Source organism: Mycetomoellerius zeteki, unplaced genomic scaffold (genome assembly GCF_001594055.1).
Source record: "Mycetomoellerius zeteki isolate Tzet28-1 unplaced genomic scaffold, Tzet1.0 scaffold111, whole genome shotgun sequence".
Lineage (NCBI taxonomy): Eukaryota > Metazoa > Arthropoda > Insecta > Hymenoptera > Formicidae > Mycetomoellerius > Mycetomoellerius zeteki.
In genome coordinates, this window is record NW_017256029.1 from 634137 (window position 1) to 648684 (window position 14548).

Genomic DNA, 14548 nt, shown 5'->3' on the forward strand with positions numbered 1-14548 from the left:
ACAAATTTTACAATAAACCGCAAAAGTGATCACGAAATACTTGATATTTTTTAATTCTACACTCTTCAATTATCTTAAATCAATTACTTTTCAAATTTTTAACACCTTTTAAATAATGATTTACAAGGATTTTCTTTTTTAAAAAAATTTTCACACGCGATGGCTGAAAATACATATTTGCCTCTATTTTATGAATGTTATGACAGAGAACTGTCAAACTGCTATCGCATGTTCGGTGTCTTATAAGGACTTTACGTTATAGATAGTACGCAAATCTGTTTAACCGTATTCATTTAAATTAAAAAGGTCCTATTTAGAACATGGTCCGGTTTAGACCACTCGCCTCTACTATATAAAATTAATGTAAAGTGCTCTCCGTTCATATATTATTAAATTAATATTAAAATTAATACTCTGAACCCACATAAATGTGTATCCAATTGCTGTCAACATTAATATAATATTACTAATTTTAAGTAAATGCTAAATTTACACTAAATTTATGCTAAATTAAATTCCGTCAAAGTTTAATTATAATTCCATTGGATTAATTCTGTCAAAGTTTAATTAATTCCACGAAATAATTCCAAGTTGATTAAACATATTAGATACTATAATTAGTGTCGACGCCATAAAAATATTACTTTTTGTATTAAATTTGTGGCCACCATTATAAATGGTTTCTTAAACGACAGCTAACTTTCTACTGTTCCGAAGTGCGGGTTATCTATGATAGTTTTTCACTCGGTTTTTCAGTATTATCGATCGCATCTCACGAGTATTTCGTCGAAAAAACATCGTAAAAGTCGATCATTAAAAAAAATTGAAACCGCATTACGGATCGAAATTTGTCTACTGGACGATCGTCTTGACATAAAACGACCTGTCGACCTCACAACAAGAATGTAGTTTCATATCTATGCCGGCATCTCTATGAAGATGAGTAGCTTTCGTTTCCTTTTCTCGCGACTTTGATCAGATATCTGTAGTAGATTTAAAAGGTATTTATATTATCGTCATGAAAATAATTTTAAAAGCATCGACGTCAAATCGGCGACTTCGGCTGTTTAATGGATAAACGATATTTACGTTACATTTGATAAGATATAAATCAAGGTGATTTGTATGTGGAGTGATTTTCACACATGTTGACAAAGCAAAAAATCAAAACAAATTTAAAAAATTAAATAATTTTTAAGAGAATTGTGCTCAACTTTTATACAGATACTCAAACGTTAATAATAAAAAAATCTATGAAATTTTTATATTTTTGACAATGCGCTTTGAGATGTAATACATACATCTTCAAAAAATTGTGTTTTCTTTTTTTAATATCTATGTATTAAAATTGAATATCTATGAATTCTAAATTCATATTAACAATATTGTTGATCTCAATTCTTGTTATAATACCTTAATTTGTCCATAATCGTTGAGCACACATTAATCTCTTTTAGTCAATTTAGTCAATTTGTTGATGCTCTCGAGCAACTTACGACCGGACTGATCAATCCCAAAGTTTCAATCCGCGAATAAATCGGTCCCTAGACAATTCGACGAGAATGTCGTCCTATATATCGTAACCAGCATCTCTCTCCGCGGGTTGTAACCGCTTCTCTACTTTCGACAGTGTTCGCTTGTTCTACCCTACGTTTCCCTTGAAGGTGCACGCGCGGCTTTCCGGATAATTCGAGGCGATAAGCCTGATGAGAGGGTTTATCGTTAGGGGGTTTTCCTCAAACCGCGCCACGCCACGCCGACGACAGGGTGCAACAACTAACTCCCAGATTCTTTTCCCTTTCTCTCTCTCTCTCTCTCTCTCTCTCTCTCTTTCTCTCTCTCTCCCTCCCTGTTTCCTTCTGTTCCATGATTTCTCTCCGTAACGGAGATTCAAAGCGAAAGCGGAGGGCCGGGCCTAAGTAAGAAGCTACCTGAAAGAGGAGGATCAGCGGGGGACGAAGAGATTTAAGCCGGTGACTCGTAAATCGCAGCGGTCCGTATCTTCGCTCGCTCCTCCTTGTCGAGAGTCGATTGCTTCGGACGATCGATCGACTACGAAGTTCAGAAGATGAAAACGGACGTGCACGGAAGGAAACGGCCGATTAAGGGAGGGATAGACGATCCTGAGTGCATTTATTTATCGCGTGGACGCAAGAGCTATAAGAACATACGACGTTGACAATTATTGGCCGCATCATGCCATCACGTGGCTTACGGAGAGAAATTCAAATCAAGCATGGCGGTGGATTTACGAGTCGTTCGCGCGTTTTTCCGACACGACGAAACGATCCTTCCACCGAGATCGCACGATTTGTAAATCGATGAGTGCCGGAACTTCGCCGAAGGCCACAGGCGAGTCTGCGGTCCTTGGCCAACTTTTCGCGCGGACAATCGCGAAAGTGCGTGGCGAGTTACGGCTCTCAAAAGCAATTCGACAACGTCCTAATTGAGCCTTTCGCTGCCAGTTCGTGTCCTCAATTTCGGCCATATTTTATATAAGATTACGTTAACATGTTTATTTATGGCACAATTATCATTAAAACGGAGCATGCGCATTTTAATATTAATTTCCATATGAAGAAAATTATTGTTTGTTCTGATTGTTGTTCATTTTAATTTAAAAAAAAAAATTCTTTCCTTTTTTTCTTGGAAAAACTTAACGTTTCCTACAAAGAATACGGATGAAGAATTGACGAGTAGTAACTGTCGATTTAAATTGTAGTCATGGATGATCTCAAAATTATTTAGTGAATTTAGAAATTGTTCTCATCGGTCACGGCGTTGCGATTGATTTAACGCTTATTTCCTGAACACGACGATCCTGGGAATCGGAATTCTTGAAGTCGAGCGATCTCAGGAGCAAAGTTGTTCCAGACCAGTCGACGCTGGTCGCTTGATCGGCCACGTTTTTTACCCGACGAGTCGTCGTCCCTGCGGAAGGCTGTATCGAGAAGGGGAGAGGGAGAGATAGAAAAAGAGAAAAAGATAATAGTTCGGCAAAAAGGTAAGATGCGAGTAATCTAAGTGTCGATTCATCCTGCCGCATCGATGCCATCGTGTGTCGATCGAGAGCTGTATTTTCTCTCGAAACGCTCAAGCGCACCTAAATTAATTCGTTTGGCCTACCCTTTGTAGAAGAAAAATAGAAAATGCGTTTTCGCTTGACTGGGATAAGAGGGAAAAATATCGAGAATAATTCGTTTATGATTAAGATAAAAATTGAGTACTAATAAGTCAAATGAATCAAATTCCACTTAATCGAAGTCATTTTAATTTACGATGTTTAAATTCAAATATTAGGAAAAAATTCAACTGGTGTATGTGAGATCAAAAATAGATTTGCTTCATTTATCTGATTCAAACGTGTCCCGCCATTAAAATGGAAAGAAAGAATTAAACCTTTACAATAGCAGACAAATCTAGACATGACAAAAAATATACATGCAATATTTGTGCTTAAGACCCATCGATTTATCACATCATTAAAAATCTGGAAAGATTTAAAGCTTCGTTAAAATAAAAAAATGTAAGAAATATCAAATCTAGTTTTTAAACATAAAATAAGTCTAACGTTCATGTGACTACCTAAAACAAGATAAACAATAGCGATTTAAATCACTAATGGCTGATATAGTAATTAACAATTCTACATTAATATCTATGTGTTTAACGCGTTAAAGTCGCATTAATTATGCCTCATTACTCCACATCACATCTTTAACGTGCAACTAAGAAGAAGCAAAGGGCTCGTAAATTTTCGAAATTAAACGGCCGTCGAAGCCTGGAAATTAGACGACAGGCAGTCAAGAAGAGAAGCACGGAGTTCGGGGCCGCGAGGTCTTGCGAAGTTTCGAAGGACTTTCCGTCCTTCGGGAGTGTCTTGAAGGAGAAGACAGCGGCGGGTAGTCCCTAACGAACTTATCCCGAAGGCTGAGTGCCGGCCTCCGGTACGCCTGGAAATGTACACGTGCGTTTCCGCTTCATAGGCGTACTTTATTTTCGACACCTCTAAATATATGTACATCTAAAAGAAATAAAGAGGTAAAAAACTAAAGATACATATAAAAAATATAAAGATATATAAAGAAGCAATATAAAAATGTCTAATTCTAAGTTAGAATAAATATTGTAAGACCAAAATATAAAATAACATAATAAGATATACGTATAATAAATATAATAACCGATGAGAAATAAATAACGAAATTAAATAGAAATTCAAAGAGAAGAGAATACTGGCTAAAAAAACAAATCTATACAGACAACTATCTATAAAAAGAAATAATATCTCTCGGATACTCAATCAAATACAAAGTTTGGATGAGAAATATGCTGCGCCTATGGCACCGTACTTTCGCACGGCGCGTGAAAAAGGAAGAAAAAAAGGGTAGCAGAGAGAGAGAGAGAGAGAGAGAGAGAGAGAGAGAGAGAGAGAGAGAGAGAGAGAAACGTGGACTCCCGTGGAAACTCACTTTCCGCTTCGAATCAGTCGAACCCGCCGTCCCTTTACTCGCGCATATACCCTTTTCCTTCCCGCTCCAGTCAGAGTCGAAGAAAAACCAATGAGAATTTGTGCGCTGAGATACGAAAGGAGAGAAAAGGGTGTCGCAAAGTAGAATGAAGGGGAAACTATATCCACAATCGAAGTGGAAGCGGAAGCGTAATATCCAAAATGGGAGAAAAAGGACTAACGATCAATAATAATCCGCGGTGAGCGTGATAACATGAAATTCACATATGTGACCGATCGTTTCACCTTCAAGGTACTTTCGTATAGGAAGAACGAGACGTAACATCGAGAAACGATTTCGTACAGCGAAGGCGTAGATTACGGTCCACCTTATCCTCCCACTCCCCGATCGATCGCGCGAGCGAGCGAGTAAGCGCTTATGGATAAATCGCTGGGACGGCCGCTTCATTCTTATCCGAATTAATGCGAATTTATCGACGGACGTGTACGTACTGTACGCTCGACACAGGGCGGGATGCGAATCTCTGTACCGTTTTATTTTGCCATAATTCTCGATCCTCTGGAATTATCTTCCTCATAAGGACGTGTGATCATTATTCGTCATTCCTGGAAAGGGATTCAACCTCGACGTGAATATGAATATCTCTGCGTACGTGTCTGTAAAATACCGTTTTTTTTTTAAATTTCTACAACATTAGTGATGGCATCTTTCACTTTTACGGTTGAAAAAGTCAATCAGCAGCCGGATGATATTTTTCTTTCGTTTCTTAAAGACCGTAAAATTAACACGACGTATATGAACGATCGCGCGGCCTTTTTAAGAGTAACTAATAAAACGTGATAGATAAAAAGCCGTTATCGTTCAATCTTAACAAACGTGCGCGTGCGAATACATTGGCTAAATCGTCGCCTCTGGTTTCTGTCGGCTTAATCGCCGCCTTACGTCGCTCATAATTAATACGACACAATAACACACATCGAACGCAGTCCATGAGCTCTAACGCGCCGCCTCCTGCTCTCTACGCCTCATCCTCTTCTATCTCCTTCTCTTTCTGCACCTGTTCCTCCTCCCGACAAACGACTTTCCTCTCTTGACCGTTCCATTCATCTAGCCCGACGAGACTGTTTGTATCGCGTGTGCCGTTTCGCGAAATGACACGGCTCACACGGCAATCGGCGATGGTAATAGGCACTTTAATTTTACTGTGAAAAAAAGGAAGTACGATTCCCGCATTAAATGCTCATGCGAATGAATTTATTCGCATTCTACTGACGCCGGGAATGCGTCCCATAACGTTTCCTATAACAGCTCGGTATATAAAGACAGCGCTCTCGCGCGAATGAAGGAGACCGATTTCCGAGGGAAGTCACTTTGCTTTGTAAGTTGGAGCATTTACCACTGGAGGAAGCACAGTCCGTATTTTAATACGTGCGAAACGTGGCTCGCGGTCGAGAGAAACATCGCGATTGTTGTAATGATCAGGATCAGGGTAATTGACCGTAAAAAGTGGTCTTTTCCGGCAATTCATTGGTAAAATTTCAGAGTACGATAACTTTTTCTTGCTAATTTCGAATAAATTATCAAAATGTATCATTATAATTAAAAAAATCTCATCATTTTATCATATATAAAGTTACTTGAATATATATATATATATATGATTAAAAGAAAATAATATTTAGCACGTACAAACATAAAAAAGATTTCCGGATCCAAAATATCATTCTTCGATCTACAATATCATAAAATAAGATTAATTCAGGTACCACCATGTTTATTGTTAACAAGGGAATATTTTACTCTTAATAATAAAAAATCATTAATCTCTAGAATAAAATAATCTTAGACATCGATTTCGTGCTAAACACTATGGCATCAGCATCGTGCATTATGACATTAAGATTTATTTTAAACGTAAAAATATATAAATTTATATGTGTTACTCTCTTGTTTCAATAAGTCAATCTTATTTTATTCAAGAAAGGAAAATTGGAATTATTAATGTAATTTTAATATTGTTTCATTTTGCATTAAACTGCGATAAGATTAAATAAGTGAAGAATATTTTTTTGTTTCATTATCAAAAATCTGTGAGAATACTAAAAACGATCTTTTCATAAATATATGAAATGAACAAATATATATTCGCGACAATGAGGCGCCGATAGAAGTTTTGTGACTTTTGGTGTATAAAACAAGAGGTGGCTACCTAAGCGAGACGGAAAATGCGAGGAGTGCGAAAAGTAACGCAATCGAAATGGAATCGCGATGGCACTATCCTTCTTCTAGACAACTTTTCCCTCGCAATGGTCACGGCTCGGTCACCACCCTCAAAATTATGCCACGTAAAAAATGAGCTTCGAAAGAACCAGGAGCAAGTGCAATCAAAGAGCGAGTTTTTAGATCTTTTTTAAATCTCTGAACGCCATGTCTGTAAATATAAGATAAGTCTTTTTAAATTAAACGTCTTTTTTTAAATAGTTTCCTACAGATTTCGTTCACGTCTATACTGAGTCTTTTATACAACAAAAAGAAGTGATTAGATCATAGAAAAAGAATTAGATATTATTATTTGCGGAATTGTAAACTAAACTTAGAGAATTAATAATGGTTTACAAATTAATATTAATATAACGGATCGTAAGAATTTAACATGAAGCAAACTGAATTCTGAACAAAGCCGGATGTACAGCGGCTTTTTCATCGATTGATAATTTTCATAGCGTATCACGGCGCGCCTTTCTTCGCAAACGTATGCCTGCGGAATGTATAAGAAGAATGGGTATAGGCGAAGCGACCATCGAGCTTTCTATCCAGTGCACATTCATCGTTGTAAGACCGCGATGTGCATCCAACGTCCGAGCTGCAATCCCATAAAAATGTACTACGAAGCCAAGGGCAGACTTCAGACTATCTCGTAGTATCCTGCACTCGCCATTATTATAACACGATATAATCTTATTACGATAAATTCTATAAGACTTGCAAAATTTAATTTAGTCTTACATCTTGTACTTTTTAATAAAATCGTAATTTTAATTGTTAATTTATTGCGTAGTAGTTTACAATAATTAATTCCTTGTATTAACATTATTTCATATTTTTGTAATATAAATAATTTCCCGATCAAAAATTGAATTTATTTGTTTTTCTTTCAAAATTCGCTTTATTTTGGTGTTAAAAAAATTGACAATTTTCACTTCTCAAAATAATTGAATTTTTCCAGCGCGAACACAGAACAGCAGTGTCTAGTCTCTAATTCAATCTCTAATCAAATGAAGTTGTATACGATTTGCTGATAAGTTGAAAATTGGATCGCATGTCGGGGGAATATACGACCACGACTTTCGATTTTCTCTCCGCTTTCTCGGGGAAGATCAAGAAGTCTGCTCGCGTAGCGGCCGGATATGAAGCTTGTTACCGGCGATGGAAGATTCATCCGTTGCTTCGTAAATCCGTCTTCGATCATCCTTGCGGTACGCACGCATAATACGAGACGCACGCTCCCGGGCCAATCTTGCAACGCGAGCGATTCCTCCGTGCGTGACCGACGTATAGAGTTACACGGTCCCGCATTCCTAGGTACACATATGAAATTCGATACCGTTTGCGCGAAGGATCGTGGACCTCGCGCGGGTGAGGTGGCGCGAGACGGGACGGAAGAAACGAGGTACGAGCGATCGATCGTTATCGCGTACCACGTACGGCCGCACTTGTCGATCCTTCGTACGTGGCAAAAGAAGCAGAGCAAAATACCCCGCTGCCTTCTCATCCTCCTCCTCCTTCGTATGGCATCCGATCTCGCAGCGATTTTTTCGCGATGCTCTCCTCGATCCCCATTCCCCCTTTCTCTCATGCTCACTTAACGCGTCGCGTTCCATCTTATCCAAATTTTTATCGCGCTCCGTGATGCAAAAACACGTCGGATTATGTAAGAAGATAATGCATGCACAGGTCATATGTGCTCTTGGAAAAAGTATCGTATATTATTTTATTTAAAAAAATGGTAAATTATCTACAATAGAAAAATAATATAAAATTTATAATATTTATTAATATAAAAATAAGATAAAATTTAAAAAGAAAAAATGGGTAGTTAATTTTTAAAATAAAAATTGAAATTATTACTTTCATAAATTTGATAATCGATACTTATGTAAAACAGCAAACTGGTTTTTATCTTATTCTTTTCTATATTATTTATATTTCTTGTAAGTAAAATGTATATATTGAGTATTTTATAATGTATTTTATTTCAGGTACAATATATTTTGACATTTTATATACAAAATTTACTTTCCAAACTTATAATGAACAAAAAAATATGTATAAAATTTATTTAAGTTATAAAGTTATAAAGGAAATAAAGCACAAGTTTATAATACAAAACACGCAAGATAAAATAAGAAAAGTAGAAAATCGAACCTTAAAAACATTAAAGTGATCAAAGACAAACATCTAAAAGAGGATAATGATGAGCACATACAGGATTACTAAAGTCGAGAAAATCAGTGCTATCGAGAGAAATCGTGCGAATCTCTTTACCGCGCGAAACATCACCTTTCCAAGATCGTGGTAAATTAGAACGTGTTAATGAAAAGCCATAAGGTTAAGCGAACGCGGGAAGAAATCTGGCCAATTGATCTCCATACATTTCCGCTTTTTTTTTTACGTGAATAATAATCTGCGTATTTTATCACGATAACGTATTCCCAACAATCGATGATAATCCGCTTAACGTGAGTCGTGAGTACTTAAGTGTAAACCAATCTGATTGCATCGTAAATGCACGCAGCGATGCGTACAATCGCGTATATCAGGGGTCCAAAATCGACCGGTTTTTCTGTAGAACGATGACGTTGTTCTTGCCCGGTTCTTGCATGCATCCACGGTGCAGCCAACGGCGTGTTGCTACTTTCGGCAAAACAGGAGTATAAAGCATTGCAACGACCAGCGACAGGTCGCTGGCACCCCGTTGCGCTCTACTTTCAGCTTACCACTCCACTTTCAAGAGAAAAACAAGCAGGTTGAATTTATGTCATGAAACTCAGTTAATGTTTGTGACAATGTAACAACCGTAATTTCGTAAATGCAAGAAAGCAGCCGCTTAAGTGCACTTCTGTTCGGAGGCCACGTTTATTGCTCAAGAACAAAATAAGCGAGATATATAATCTTCTTGATGAGTGAATTTCCAAATCGCAGAAAACGCAAAGCCAAAGAAAAAGATTGACGATACAACAATAAAATTTAAGATTTTTAAAAATTGTAATATAATAAATTTTATTCTGCATTAACATCCCAGATAGACTTGTATGACGATCACGATATGCACAAATTAATTTACTGAAAATTTAGAACAATTTTATAATCATTTATGACATTATAAAAGCGAAAACGTTTATATTAAGGAAAATATAAAATTTAGGTTATTTGAATGATTAAATTTTTTGTTATAGAATTACAAAAACATATGTATGAAAATATATCTTCAGATCTATAATATTCGTTTTACGATATTGCTATATGAAATATTTACATCATACATAATTAAATGAAATACATCGTATAATGATGCACATTTGCAATTATCATGTGATGCTATAGAAAGCTTAAATAATTTTTAAATTTTTCTTCATTTCATGCCGCATAAAGTAAGATAAATATACTGTAAAATTTGGGTAAACAAATGTCGATTTTGATATACCGAATTTTGTTGAAAGAATTCGTAATCCTGATGTGATGTCATAGTAAGCATAAATGATTTGTAAACTTTTACTTATTTCATGCCGCATAAAGTAAGATAAATATACTATAAAGTTTAAATAAACATGTCGATTATGAAAAATTCGCGCGAAAGTCCACAGAAATCACGCAGTGTGGCGTTGATTTTTCCATCGAAAGTTGCATGGTTTGAAGAGGGACACATGATGGAAATGTGGACTTGACCTTGAGTGACCTTGTCAAAATCAAGTTAAGGTCATTAATGTTTTTTTTCTTAAGTAGAATCCCTATTTTTTATTACATATTCTTGTAGCTAACCTCGAGAGCTTTCCAAAACACTATAATTAAATTCATTTTCATTAAGTTATATACTTTTCGAATTATAAAGGCTTGAAAATTACAGTACCGCCGGCATTAGCATTACCCAAGGTGTCCGACGGACGGCTAAAACCTCTTGTTGTTCAGAATCATGGATAACTTTGTTCCTGGATAAATTTGTCAAGATCAAGGTCATTGGAGGTTGTTTTTCTTATTTTCATTTTTGCACAAAAATTCATTTCTACGTAAAAATGAAAATAAGAGGTACAACCTCCAATAACCTTGATCAGACACCCGTATATAAACATGCATATTACATATATGATCAGTACGAATGACAAAATAAAATCCAATATATGTCAAATTTATAAGTGTTCAGACAAGCGTGCGATTAGCTCAGCGTTAGCGTAGGTAGGCTACCACCCCAAAGATTGTAGGTTCAAATCCCGTCGATACTCCATGCGTTTTCAAGAATATTTATAATTGCGTTATATAATTATAAGAATTTGTATGTACAGAAAAATAATTAATAAACTTAATAATTATTCCGAAAATAAAAAATAAAATCTAAAAAAAATAAAAACAAATTAAATTATAATTAAATTTTTTTTTCGTTAAAATATACTCAGTAGACAAATGTACATATACTTTACAGCAACTTCACGTTTATCTTACAATCATCCAATGCTTCATAGATGAGCCGATTAAGATCCGAAATATTGCAGCAGCATTTAGTAAATCAGAAAACGAAATATCATGATGTGCAAATATGATGTAAATATGAGACACTAAGAATCAGATTTTTGTTTGTCATATTTACATCATATTTGCGTCATAGTATTTCATTTTCTGATTTACTAAATATGACTACAATATTTGGGGTCACAATCGCCTCACCTATTACGGATTTGATGATCGAATATAACGTAAAGTTGCAGTAAAATTTATGCGCATCTGTCTATCTGGGATGATAAAAATTATGGTAGAAGAAGTAAAAAAACGGTAAACGGACTATTTAAACACAAACAATGAATCAACTTTTTCATCTTTCAACTGTCGACATTTAAGGAAAACTAAAATAACCTCTCACCATAGCAAACTTTATGAGCCATAGATCATTAAGCAGACAGAACAAAATGGGATATTCGCATTTTCAGCATACCCCGGAAATATTTGTATATGCAAGAGTCGAGAATAACCGGAAATAATATTTCGATCGCTTTCCTTGTTAGGTAAGAGCATAAAACTTGTGAGTAATAACAATCAAGTTTTTTCATCCGGCACGATTATCACAACCGCGCAACTGACGCGTCATCTCGGATGCTCTTTAATTTACCATCGTTGAATTTACCATCAATTGGAAGCATTATTATACATCATTCATGGCGCAAGAGGGGAGTTAGAGTATTCCCGCAAAAGGGATAATCCCTTTTCCATTGTGCGGTAGCTTAAACTCGCCAACCTTCCGAGCGCGATTCAAAGCGTGGGACGTGTGGGCACGGAAAATTGTGCGTATGGCGACGTTAAGCCACCAATTATACGTCGGGCTTAATCGCCGCAACTGAGCTAAACGGCCCGCGATTTTTGCACACTCTACGCCGCCGACTTGTCGATATCTCCGCAATTGCCACAGGTCGTTCGCCGGTATTTTACAATTTTGCATCCCCTCGGGCGCGCACGGTCGTGCGTCGACGACCGAAGTGCGTGGGACGCACGAGTAGTCGGACAGGATGGAGAGAAGCCCGGCGCGCAGGCAAATTTTTTTATCGTCTTTCTTGCTTCGTGAGACTTGTCATTTCATCGAAAAAGATCATAGATTGTACGCGCGTACAAGCTGATCCAAAATGACCAGAGACATGTATGAGGTATATAACACTTAAATGCAAGTGTCTTAAAAAGATTTATCTATAAAGTAGAAATAAATGTACGAAAAATTTACTATATTTAAATACAAAATTATAATATTAATTACAGTATTAAATTAATATGTATTGAATAAATTAAGTATTGTATATAAGTATGAAAAGGCCAAATATACGGTCGAGGTTAGATATTGGTTGCCTAATAATACTTAGGTATATGTAAGTTTTAAGCACGCAGCTTTCAATTATACATACATATAACATGCTCGCATTTCAATGCATTTTCTCTTCATTGCATATATGCGTGTGTGTACTCTGTATATGACATATTCAACTAAATGGGTTTCTCAATGTATATATGTATAGGGGTTATTATGATAAATATATTATCACATACCTCAGTGATCGAATTGGAAAAAAAACACCCGCAGATAATTGAATCCTGATTCAGATAATATTTTTCGTAATAAGTTCTTGTATTTCATGATGTATAACTAATACTATAGTGGCATACATTATTATGTACATGTATAATCGATGATCAATTTAATTTGTGATATTATTTCAACATCAATTTATAATTGTATTTCAAGTCTGATAATAATCGCGCGCGGCGCAGTTTACATAACTGAAAGATACATTTAAAATTTATATAGAAATGTTATTATGCACAAATATCTTCGATGGTATTTAGTGTTTCCTTACTTATCTGATTTTATTTATGTAGCAGTTTTATTTAACTTATTATTGTTTAAATTATTTTAAATCTTCAATTATATAATATTCTCTCATAAAATATTTTTTAATAGATGAACATAATAATAAAAAAAATCAAAATTATGTTACTAAATTAATTACTAAAATTGAACTTTATCTCATATTGTACATTCTTAAGAATTTTTTGTATGTAAAAGATAATCTTAAATATTAAATGTGGAATATAAAAATTACAAACGTTGCGAAATATAACGATAACGCAAATAAACAGCTGGACGTGCAGAGAAGAAGCAGGAGAGAGAAAGAGAGAAAGGAGGGAACAAGAAGAAAGAACTTATAACACATAAAGCAGAATATGATTATTCGGAAAGAAAATAGACGAGGCGGATAAAATCGTTCCAGCACCGTTAAGCTTATAATGTCGGTGTTTTATTAGATTATTCCGCGTTCTCGACGACGGTGAAACGCACAATGGCCGTTTTCGCGGCTAAGACCGAACGAACGTGCGCGACAGCAATCCGAATGAGACGTCGTGCGGACAGAAGCGCGCCCGTTCCACGTATCCGGCGTTGTTATTCTACCGTATAATTCTACTCTCTCTCTCTCTCTCTCTCTCTCTCTCTCTCTCTCTCTCCCTCTCTCTTTCTATACGACATATGTCCGGCAGTAACGCGAAAAGGACAAAAGACACGCGCGCGAAAAAACGCGTGAAAGCCGGTCGTAGCTAGAGGAGGCGCGGAATGGCGGAGATATGATGTACTGCGCTAATAACCGAACCCACCGTCGGCTGCGGCGGATCCTAACGATGTTTTAAGCCGTAATTAATTTACTGCCCGACCCCTTACCTAGCTATGCTGGTGATCCGACCCACCAGCCGGTGTGTGGCCCTTAAATCCCCCTATACGCACACGGTCAATATCGGCGAATGGCCCGCGATTCTTCCGTGCGACACGCCGAATCATCATATACCCGAATAACATGTCTTATAAGTTAGCGGAACAAAATGAGCGGAATCGATTCTAACTAACATTTTTATTTGTTGCTCATTTGTTGCTAAAAAGTTGCCAAAGAAAAAAATTTGTTGCTCTGTCGGTTTATTTAAAAAAACGATGTTTCGCTAAAGGAAGATTCAATTAGCGGAACAATACCTACAACAAAGCCAATCTACGCAGAAATAACGTAGGAATTTGTTGCTAATTTGTTGCTAATTTGTTGCTGCCGAAATAACATTTTTTTTAATACTTTACATACTGAAAAAGTGTAAATAACAACGAGAAGCCTCAACGTGCTGGCGGAACAAGAGTAAAGTACTAGTAAAGGATTTGTTGCTCACTTAAAATTGGTCCTAGGATGTCGTCCGAATTAGTTGCTCTCGAAATATGCAATTTAGCAATTTGTTGCTTGCAAAATAAGTATAAATAACCACGTAAAACCTCAGCGTGCTGGCGGAACAAGAGT

At 36.3% G+C, this 14548-nt stretch overlaps 1 pseudogene; it reads right to left on the minus strand.

Annotated features, from left to right (window-relative positions):
• Nucleotides 1-3689: 3689 nt before the first annotated feature.
• The window catches only part of LOC108726511 (uncharacterized), a 52827-nt pseudogene continuing 41968 nt past the window's right edge, over nt 3690-14548 (minus strand).